The sequence below is a fragment of the Henckelia pumila genome, chromosome 1, assembly GCF_033568475.1.
Source record: "Henckelia pumila isolate YLH828 chromosome 1, ASM3356847v2, whole genome shotgun sequence".
In the NCBI taxonomy this organism is placed as follows: Eukaryota; Viridiplantae; Streptophyta; class Magnoliopsida; order Lamiales; family Gesneriaceae; genus Henckelia; species Henckelia pumila.
The window spans coordinates 68753921-68764872 of record NC_133120.1 but is presented as its reverse complement, the minus strand read 5'-3'; the positions used below and the strand labels follow the sequence as shown (position 1 = coordinate 68764872).

At 33.5% G+C, this 10952-nt stretch overlaps 1 long non-coding RNA gene across 2 annotated transcripts; it reads right to left on the bottom strand.

The window, feature by feature from the left end:
• Nucleotides 1-7353: 7353 nt before the first annotated feature.
• On the bottom strand, nt 7354-9588 carry LOC140876020 (uncharacterized). Of its 2 annotated transcripts, none has more exons than XR_012148639.1 (4): nt 9469-9588; nt 8036-8159; nt 7699-7837; nt 7354-7596 (listed from the first exon to the last, which is right to left on the bottom strand). It is a non-coding gene; the product is annotated as an uncharacterized lncRNA (long non-coding RNA). The 2 variants fall into 2 exon arrangements; XR_012148640.1 differs by lacking the exon at nt 9469-9588 and adding an exon at nt 8246-9338.
• Between the last annotated feature and the right edge of the window lie 1364 nt (nt 9589-10952).

Genomic DNA, 10952 nt, shown 5'->3' with positions numbered 1-10952 from the left:
ATCACTATTTTTTTATTATTATATTATTAGATCACGTGATTTCATATTGTTAGGTTATTTTTTGATCAACTATGATAACTAATTTTGTCAGGATGGCAACAAATCGAGGGCCAGAAGATCCCATTGTTCTATACTTACAAGCAACACATATTTCGTCAACAGTTTCTACAGAAAATGTTGATAAGATACTTAGAGTAAAACGATAAGATAATTTGATTTGGGATTTATATAATGAAAATGGTTTGCACAGTCGTGTGATAACATATTTAAATTGCATGGGGATATATGGTGTTTTGCTGTGTGAGTCTCGAATTTATGATAATCATTTGATTACTGCTCTTGTTGAACGATGGCGACGTGAGATACACACGTTTCATTTTAGATGTGGTGAAGCAACCATCACTTTACAAGATATTTCCATTATTTGGGGTCTGCCTATTAATGGTGAGCCAGTAACTGGTATAGATGCTTCACACAAAGTTGAAGAGTGACAACATATATGTTTGAATTTGTTGGGATTTACGCCACTGACATTACATTTCAAAGGTGGTCACTTGTCGATGACCGCTTTATATGAATATTACACGGCTGCACCTATTAATGATAATAGTCCAAAAGATGATGTCGTAAAATATACCCGTTGTGTTGCATTAATGATTATCGAAGAAATCATGCTTCCAGATTATCAAGAAGGATCAGTTAGACTGATTTTTTTGAAACTACTCCGGGATATTAATCGCATAAGATCTTACAGTTGGGGAAGTGCAATTTTGGCATTCCTATATCGTGAGTTATGCAATGCCACACGTATAAAAAAAGCTACAATAAGTGGACCTCTATATATCCTTCAGGTATAAAATAAAATTTTTTGAGATATAATATCATATCATAGTTTAATAATTTTTTGATATTATTCATTATTAATGACATATATGGGCATGAAGCAGAATTAAATTTTTTAACCCTGATCTGAATGGCTTATCTCTTCTTGTGCCTCAAAATACAGAAGATGAAAATATTCCATTTGCTCCTTATGGTGCACGGTAATATTTAAAAACTTAGTATCATTATATAAATTATAACTTTATTTTCTCATAACTATAATAATATTTTTTTTTAGGTGGTCAAATGTGTTTCGATACACTCATACACTAACACACTCTCTTATAATTATAAGAGATAGTTTTGAACGTATGAATAATGACGAGGTATGTTATTTGGCTTATTGAAACTTTACAATATTTAAATAGTTAATATTTATATTTATTAATTAAAAAATATTGATTTATATTATTATTATTATGCAGTTTAACTGGATAGTTTACAACAAAAAAGATCCAGATGTTAAAGTGGTCATTGATGCATATGATAATAGAATCTGGCGATGTGTTTGTCCTCTAATATGTTTTGAAATTGTGGAGATGCATTGTCCAAACCGAGTGATGAGGCAATTCAAAATGCGTCAATCTGTTCCAAGACAACTTTCAGTTGACTACGAAGTCCTACACTACATTAGTAGAATCGGTCATCGCAACACAGATTGGAGGGAGTATCACCAAAATTCTATAAATTCTTGGAATAAAAAATTGAATCATGTTGCTCGAGGCGACCAACATGGAAGATCTAATCAGCAGACCGATGATGATTATTAATTTCCGTTTTTTGAGCGCATTACTGTACGCATTATATCGCCTATAGTCTCTGGGCTTGGTTTCTGAGATGCTTCCAGTCGACAATTGTTCCAGGATTGTATTTGCAAAGAGCATGCATATATTTCGGTAGCAATTGCACAGAGCTCTCCCAAGTTCCATAAACAATTTCCACTGCGCGTTTCAAACTCCGCCACGCCTTCATGTACGAGATTTGATATCCATATTTATCTTTCACGCTCTCTATTATATATTTGATCTCGTACGAAGGATCACATCGTAAAATATCCAATAGCGTATTTGCAACCATATCGCTATTCAAGTTGTGATGGTCTATGCCGACGTTTGTAGATATACATGTATGAGGCCCATCATATCTGGTTATTTTCCAATAACCTGTTTTTTCTTTGAAAGAAGCTCGAAGACCCCAACGACATCTGACGGTAGAAGAATCATTTTTGCATTGTATTTTACACAAAATGTGTGTGCTCTCAACAACACGATACTCATGCCTGGAAACTTCTACCGAATAATCCTTCATAGATGCAATTCGATCTTTTTTATCCTTGAAAACTATGTTTACGCATAGTTCTCCTCTCTCCTCATTATAGTATCTTGTTCGCATGTCATGAGGTACGCCAATAGAATCAGGAATCTCTTCTCCAAAATATGTATTGAAAAAAGATGGCATATCAGAAGTGGTAGAAAGAAATGAAACAACTTGCCTCTCTAATGTTTGACGAGGTGGTGGACGAGAGGACGTTCCCTCATCAGCATTTGCATAAATATTCACATCTTCCACATCGTCATCGTCATCATCGTCTTCCTCAGACTCCCCGTATGACATCTCTGGCTCCGTCTTGCTTCTCTGAACATCATCGTTTTCACTAATAGGATCATCAACATGTGGCGCAAAATTTGGATTTTCTGAATTCCAATTTGTTGCACCATCATTTTGTTCCCAGCCACGTGTCGTTTGTGACCAATTTGCAGGATCAGGTTCGGATGTGCCAGCGATATATTGTTCCCACGATCCACTTTCAGGATGCAGATACATGCGGTTCATTCCTTCAGTAACATGTAAAATATCTGATTCTTGGTCGACATGACCAACGTGATGGACAATTTGGTTTGCTTCAACGTACAAATGCAAAATACATATATTGGGAGATTGCATCATAAACTCCAGCGCATTATCATCGACAAGATTCACTTGAATTTCATGCCAAGATGAATTTTCCATGAAGGAATATTTCGTTGACAATTTGAGAGTAAAATGCATTGGATCAATCATCAATATTTGATGCACAACTTCAACCAACTCGAACACAGTAATAGATCGTAATACATGCATCGATCTAGTATAAGGAATACTATACATAACCGATCCATTATCCACAATAATATGACCACCAAAATATAAAAATATATCAATGTTTGCCATTTTTGATATAAATTTTTGGATATAAAAATGAAAAACAAACAAAGAAAACGAGAGAAAATTAAAAGGAGAGAAAAAATAAGAGAGCAATAAAGTTTATTGAATTATTTTGAATGAGATCTGTACGTATATATAATAGATTTGTACGCGTATTTTCCGCATCAAATCGTCACAATTATTTATCGTGAAAAAATGGTATCGTATTCAATTATTTACGCGTCAAGAAAATATACGTATAAAGACCGTGTTCCCATCATTTATTTAAAAAAAGTAGATGGGTGGGTGGGGGCATGGATGATTATGGGCAGATGATGGGTGGAAACGGTGGTTGACAGCGGGGTGGGTAGCGGGGTAGCGGGGTCGGGGTCTGCCAACAAGGCAGCGTCCGCCACAGTCGATGGCAGACGCTGCCTCGTGGCCCCACAGTTGGTGGCAGACGCTGCCTTGTGGCGCCACAAGGCAACGTCCGCCATCCACTGTGGCGGACCCTGCCTTGTTGGCAGCCCTGCCACAGTTGGTGGCGGATGCTCGAATTAAATATTTGAGCGTCCGCCATTAACAGTGGCGTTTTACGTTATTAATGCAACTTTTTTTATTTTACGTTATTTTTGAAATTACATTTATTTTTTACATTAAAAATAATAAAAACCCTAAAAATATATGTTCTACGAAGATATACAAGATTTAAAAATAGCGGAAAAAGTGAAACAAACCTGAGCTAGAGAAACATAATCCTTCAAACCACGGCTCAATTCTAGTATCTGAGATTTGAAACATAAAATCCATTATTGAGCAGAAACAAATCGAAAGGGATCCCATTTCTAAAATGACTACACATCTAAACAGATTTCCAAATGCTAAGCACAATTCCAAATGCAAAGCACAAAAATTCCTAAAAATTTCAAAAATTCACATTTATATTTTCTAGAGCATCTAAACATATAAATAATGATTTAAAAAACTTTAAAATTCTAAAATACCAACTTAATAAATCTGAAAATTTGAAATTATGTCTAAATAAATTCTGAAAAATAACCAATACCTTCTATCAGCTTATTATGGTACGTACAAACAATAAATAAACAAATACCAATCGTATAAATTCGAATGAACCAAAAGCCACAAATTTCGAAACCCTACAATTAGAATATACCTTCTAGGCTACGAGATAGAGCTGTAAACAACCAGAAAACCTTTCCCCTAAGCTATATGGTGGTCGGCGACGGTAAGGGGCGGCGGAACCGGTGGCTGCCGAAAATCGGGCCGATAGGCTGCACTTAAAACTTAAGAAAGTGGGTATCACTAGATAGCTCTCGTCGAGAGGATTCCGAATCCACTTTCTCTTTTGAAAACCGGCCACAAACAAAGAAGATACGACCGATTCAAGTTGCGAAAATGGTGAGAAGGAAGAAGAATAATCGGGAAGCAAGAAGAAATTGGACGATAGATAAAACGTTATTTAATATATACATCATACGTGTGTATCTCTTTGTTCATTATTAAATCATCCGCAGCGTAAATCGGTGCATGCTCTGAAAAAGTAAATTAGCAGCGTGCATTAATGCACGCTGAATTAATACAATTTTATCAACAACATACTTTTAAATGCACGTCGTAAAGAAAATATTTGCAGCATGCATGTAATGCACGCTGCCGTTTTTATAATGTTTTACAATATTAATAGCGCACACATTGGTGCACGCCTTAAAAAGTATTAACCGCAGCGTCCTTTTAGTGTACGCCGTTGATACCATGCTGCGAAAAGTTGATTTTCTTCTAGTGTTATTTATAGGAAAAGATTACAAGATACAAATCTTTACAAATATTATCTTTACATATTTATCTTGATAACATATCTTTAATAAGATAATCATCTATAAATAAGAATATATTTATAACACTCCCCCTTAGATGATTATTTGCACATGCAACTGATTCTTCAAAATCTTCATTTGGCAAGATGGATGCTCGGGAACTTCATCGGGACTCAAGTGATGCCTCGTTAAAACCTTGATTGTAAAACCACGTGGGAAAAATCTAAGCGAAGGAAAAAGAGTACAGCAACATATACTTTATTTGGATGTCTTTCCGACGATAGATGTGCTTCGTTAAAACCTTATCAAAAAAAACCAGTGGGACAAAATCCTAATAAAGGAAAAAGAGTGCGACATCTCGCGATACTTGTTAATTGCCTCATTAAAAACCTTGTTATGAAAAACCACGTGAGAAAAATCATAGACAAGGAAAAAAGAATACAACTTTGATTGCTCCCCCTCTTGCAAACATCACTTGAATTTAATAACTCATCTTATTTCAATCTTGTGCATTTATTTGCCAAAAATTGATTCAGATGTTGAGTTTGCCATAGTTATGGTACTTCAAGACCAAATATTTTTTCTTCTTCTTAAAGTTGGCAAAAACAATATTTTGAACATCAAATCCTTCGAGGATGTTTCTAAATATATCACCGTCAAATCAGTGCATTCATGACAAGTGCAAATATTTTCTCATAATCTAATTGAAATATTTTGAGAAAATTTGCTAATATTTGCTCATATGCAACATGTAACTTGTCAATCATTTGTTATTGACAATCTCTACAAATTGTTGTTCAAAATAATCATCATTTTTCATAATAGCAAAATACACGAATGATTATATCATTTCGATCCCAAATAATTTGTGAAATCTCATCTTTTAATATACTTGTTATTCTTCAAGAATAACATAATCAAGTGGTTGTTCACGCTTCTAGCGTTCTTTTTCATTTACTTGCAAGGAATATAAGATATGGTCCTACAGGACATCGATTTCTTTCACAATGACGAGCCTCCATTATTCCTGTCACATTGAGATATTCACTCATTTTCTTTAAAGGGCTTTCGTTAAAGGGCTTTCGTCACTAAAGAAGATTTATATATATTGTTCAATTTGAACATAAATGAAGCTAAATAGTATAAATGATCTTATACACAAGATCAAATAATGTATTTGAGATTTAAACTTTGAACATCATGTTCACTTTATATTTCATTGGGATCGATCTCAGATATTCTTGTAGCTTCTATTTTCTCCCCCTCAATATTGGAAACATTGTTTTACAAGAATAATAAATGAGAATTTCGCGTCATAAAATCTTATTTCTCAAGATAATTGATCATAAGATTCAATTTATTTCCAAAATATTGACAATCCCTTCAAGATATTTATTATAGTGCATTTCTCGCACAAATATTAACTTTAAGTACATGGGCATTTGGCATAATATTTATAATATATCTTTCAGATATCCCCAAATATGACGCATTTATTTTAATGGTTTAATAGTTGATTGGAGGCAAAATAAATCAACTAAACCAACGTATTTATAATCATAAAATTGATATGCATATCCACTTTTTTGATCAAGCTTGTCTTGATTACATATTCTGGAAGTTTTTCTCAATACGTATTTTCGCAAACATCATGTTGCGCTTCGTGGGCCCACATTATTTATTCATTCCAGATAATATGGGGATTCTCTATCAATTTGAGCTAATGATAGTGATATCAAATTTGATAATTAAGCCAATAAGAATTCATAAAATCTTCTGGATCTTTGATTAAAAAACATTCATATTTATCGATCCAGAATCTTTTGGCTTATTCATTAACAATTGTGCAATATCAATAGTTTTTCAACTATTTATATAATTTGAATGCTTAATTCAATCCATTATGCCAAACTCTGAAAGTATTTGTATCAATAATACTTTTGGAGCTCTTTAGCTCTTCTAGAAATATTGATTTGCAATATACTATTTAAACCAAATTAATATTTACTAGATTCAAAAATTCATATACGTCAATATTGTATATCACTATTTTATAATATCAAGACATCATATCATTTTTTTTTTCATCGTCAATCAAATGATCTTCAAGATATTTCATACATTTATATCAACATAAGATGAAAAATATAATTTGGGTAGACATCAACGGTCTCCACAAACTTTTATATCTTGCTTGATAGATATCAATAAAATCTCTTTACGTACTTCAGGTACGATAGTGATACGAGATACCGATGTACACTTAGTACAATACTTTATTGTGACATATATCTCAATATTTTGTGCTGAATTCATAATTCATATCTCGCTTCATACGATATAACATATTCTTCCTTGAAGAATTAAACTACAGTGTATCAACTGTGTTCATTGGCACTTCCATGTTCTCTTAAAAGAACGGACAACATTAATCAGACATCTTTCATAATTGTTTTCCTTGAACAAAATATCATAAATAAGATATTACAAAAATTGAAATTAAAAAATCAAGTGTACCTTTTTTCAAATTCTTGTACGCGCCAAATTGGGCTTTTAGTTTCAACAATAACATTCGATCTATCACGAATATCATTTCACATTGAATTTGTATTCCTACATTTGTCTTCCAGCAGCAGAACATCGAAACTATAAACATCACTCTTTTCATTCAGCAAGCCACTATTTGCGTTTTCTGGAGCCACATAGATGACATTCAAAAGTTTAGTTTTATTGTAAAACCACGAGAAATATGATTAGAAAAAATAAACCAAATGAAAGGAAACTATGTGTATACCCGAATGTTCCAATCACTCTTGTTGTTACGTCAAAAATCAGAAATCTTAGCATTGAATTGATCATCAATCAAGATATTGCTAGATTTTATGTCACGTTGAATAACTTTTGGTTCACTAGCTTCATGAAAATAAACAAGCCTGAAAAAGCAACATGAGTTGATATTCAGAAGGTGAATGATTCTTCTTCATTCCAAGTAGCTTTATACCAACGTAGAAGTCATCAACGAGATTAGAAAAATTCAAGTTAAGAGCATAACAAATTTAACAGATTATTAATTGTTTTAAAAGTCCAGATGGTAACATAAGATAATTGACTTTTCTAGATGATCTACTTACGCTTTGGCAGTACAGAGCATAACCTTTATTCGTGCCTCCCAAGTTAGTGTACCATGTTGTCTCATAGCCCCGTGAAAGCCATTGTTCCAAGTTTCCATTATTGACAAACTCATACACAAGCATCCTACACAGAAGAAACATCTCAAATAAATAAAACAAATCCTGAGAGTAAAAAGTGGCAAAAAAGTATATGCCAGAGTGGAAGTTAACTTGTTAACCCCTTCTATATAGTAGCCAAAAAGCATCTTCTGAGTTTTTATCACTTGATTTGTCATTTATCGTTAAGGATACATAATCGTGAGGATCATAGTATGTTCCCCCACTCTATCAACCCGTATGTCTTTCGAAATAAAAGGGATTTGCGAGAGAGAATTGACCTTAATTTTAAATTCAAAAACTAATGAATTGAGGTCTAATTTTCGTCTAGGCTTTTAAAAACAAACTTATAGTCCCATCCAATTCATTTGCCAAATCAATCTGACATGCACAGCTTGGTTGCTTTTGTATCTGCATTCATATGCAGCCAAAGCAGTGGCTATCTAGGCCTTTTTAAGGATTTTCCAACATCTTCCCAACCAAGCCCATAAAAAACCATAATTTAGTTGCCCAAAATCAGATGTAGTGCTGAACAAAAGTTAACAAAAACATATACTCCATGCCCAAATGTGATCACAACTCAACTTTTAGATAAACGCAACAACATCAAAATTTATAGCGGCCAACAAGTAATGGTTGAATTCAGATCTTTCAAACCATAGAGGAGCTAAAGCAACAAGTTCCAAGCACTCTACTATATAGATAATTAAAGAATAACAATTGGTTCATAACTAATTTGTTTGCAGCAATATTATTAGCACTATTATTCTTCACCATTAACTCATCCAATAGACCCATTTCCATAATTACACCTCCACGTCAATAATGATTGCTCCCAGTCAGTATCAAAACAGATATAAAAAATCCAACACACTTCAAACAGTTTATACAATCAAGAAAACCTTGATGAACACAACATAAAGGTCTTAATTTTAGCAACAGACACAAACTACAACAATCACACAATTTGTAGGAAAACAAAGGAACAAAGGACAAAACAACCTCAAAAGTTGACTTCCAAGTGAAAGAAGCACAAAACAAAGAGGAAAGATTGCTCTTCAACGATGATGATTTCGAGAAACCCAAGAGACAGCTGTTTGAACCCATTATCCACCGGTTCTCGGAAAATTCAATTTAAGGCACAATTTATAATTGAATTCTAATAATTCCAGCAACCTTAAATGCAACTTTGTACCACCATCGTGAATTGAAGGCACAATTCGTAATCGAATTCTTGAAACAGAGAAGAATTCGTGAGATGCAATTCAATTAACGGACCAAAAAAAACATGCAAGTCGAACAAAAAAATCAAAAAAAGAAATGCCGCAAAGAATCACCTGTGCGCTGCAAAGAGTTAGCGTAGAGAGCAGAGTACGAATGCGGAGCTGCGAGAGTTAATTTGAGCGAATCAACGAAGATCCAATTGAAAAATGGACTGGGTAAATTTTTAAATTGGGTTGACCCATCTCACGGACATAAATCCATGAAACTGTATCATACAAATGTTTGCCTTTTGTTATTTACTTTGGGCTGTTTTCTGTTGTTATGTCTGAACCTCAAGTGGTTTGTTCTTCGTGCGAGCATCCTTGTAGGAATCATTTTGCTGTATGTGCTAGCCACCATTTTTTGTTCACATTTTATTTGCATATGGACTCTACAAGGTGATCTTATTTTGAAATGTTCAATTTTCCTAAGATGGGGATACATGGATTCCAAATGATATACCGAGTATGAAGTCGGTTAATTACAAATTCTTTGAGAACACATCAACCGAGCTAGTAAAATTCCCATTTTAGCATCACTAGTCGTGGAACGTATCCCAATCTAGAAATTTAAGCAAGCACAAAATCATCAATCGTAAAGAATGGTTCACAAATGATTGCAGTGATTTGTTCATATGGATTTCTAAGAAGTGTGATGATGATTGTGGAATGTGATTGATTTTGTGGTTCAAGGACGATGATTTCATTAGTGGGTTGAGGTTTTAGAATGCTATCGTATATATTCTATCACTAGAGGGGTTTTTGGAGATCTAAATTTGATGATGGAGTGAGTACATAGTAAACAACCAGTTTAGTGTTTGTAACATCTAAAAATAAGTGATTATAGAGATTTTTTTAACAAATTTGTTAATAGAATCTCCATAATCACTTATTTTTAGAGGTTGCAAACACTACCTTAGTTGTGTCTCATTTAAATATGTGATTATAACACTATTAGTGGTGTTTCTTGGGACAATCCTCTTATAATGTCAATTTATCGACTTATAGAAATTTGGTAGTATTGTGGGACAACTACTTAATCATTTCAGGCAAGAAATATACTTTTGAAGTATTTTAGCTGCAAAATATGACCTCATAGTAGAAGCTAACAAAATTGTCGCATTTATATCTCATGTCTAAGATGTTGCTAGAAAGTATATATGAGTAGAACTCAACAACATGTATAATACATGCTTATTTGTCTTTTAGTAGATAATTTATTAACTTTTCAACCTGTGGTTGTCTGTTAAATTGTATATTCTAATGTATTCAATTCATTAATTTTTTATGTAATGTATGCCTGCGATTACTCGCAACTGCAACAATATTTTCTAATGGTGGATTGTTGTGGTCTACAAGAAAACCTAATGTACATCCTGCCATTTGGAATTTAATAGCTAGGAACATTAACTATGTGATTCACTACTCTTCAGACTTCAAGTACTCATATCAGCTTTTTCGTGTCTTTCAAATGTTACACAACTCTCGTAGCATAATAATATTATTTTGTGATAGGATACAATGAATCAACAATTGCATGTTTTTCTCGGAATATATGA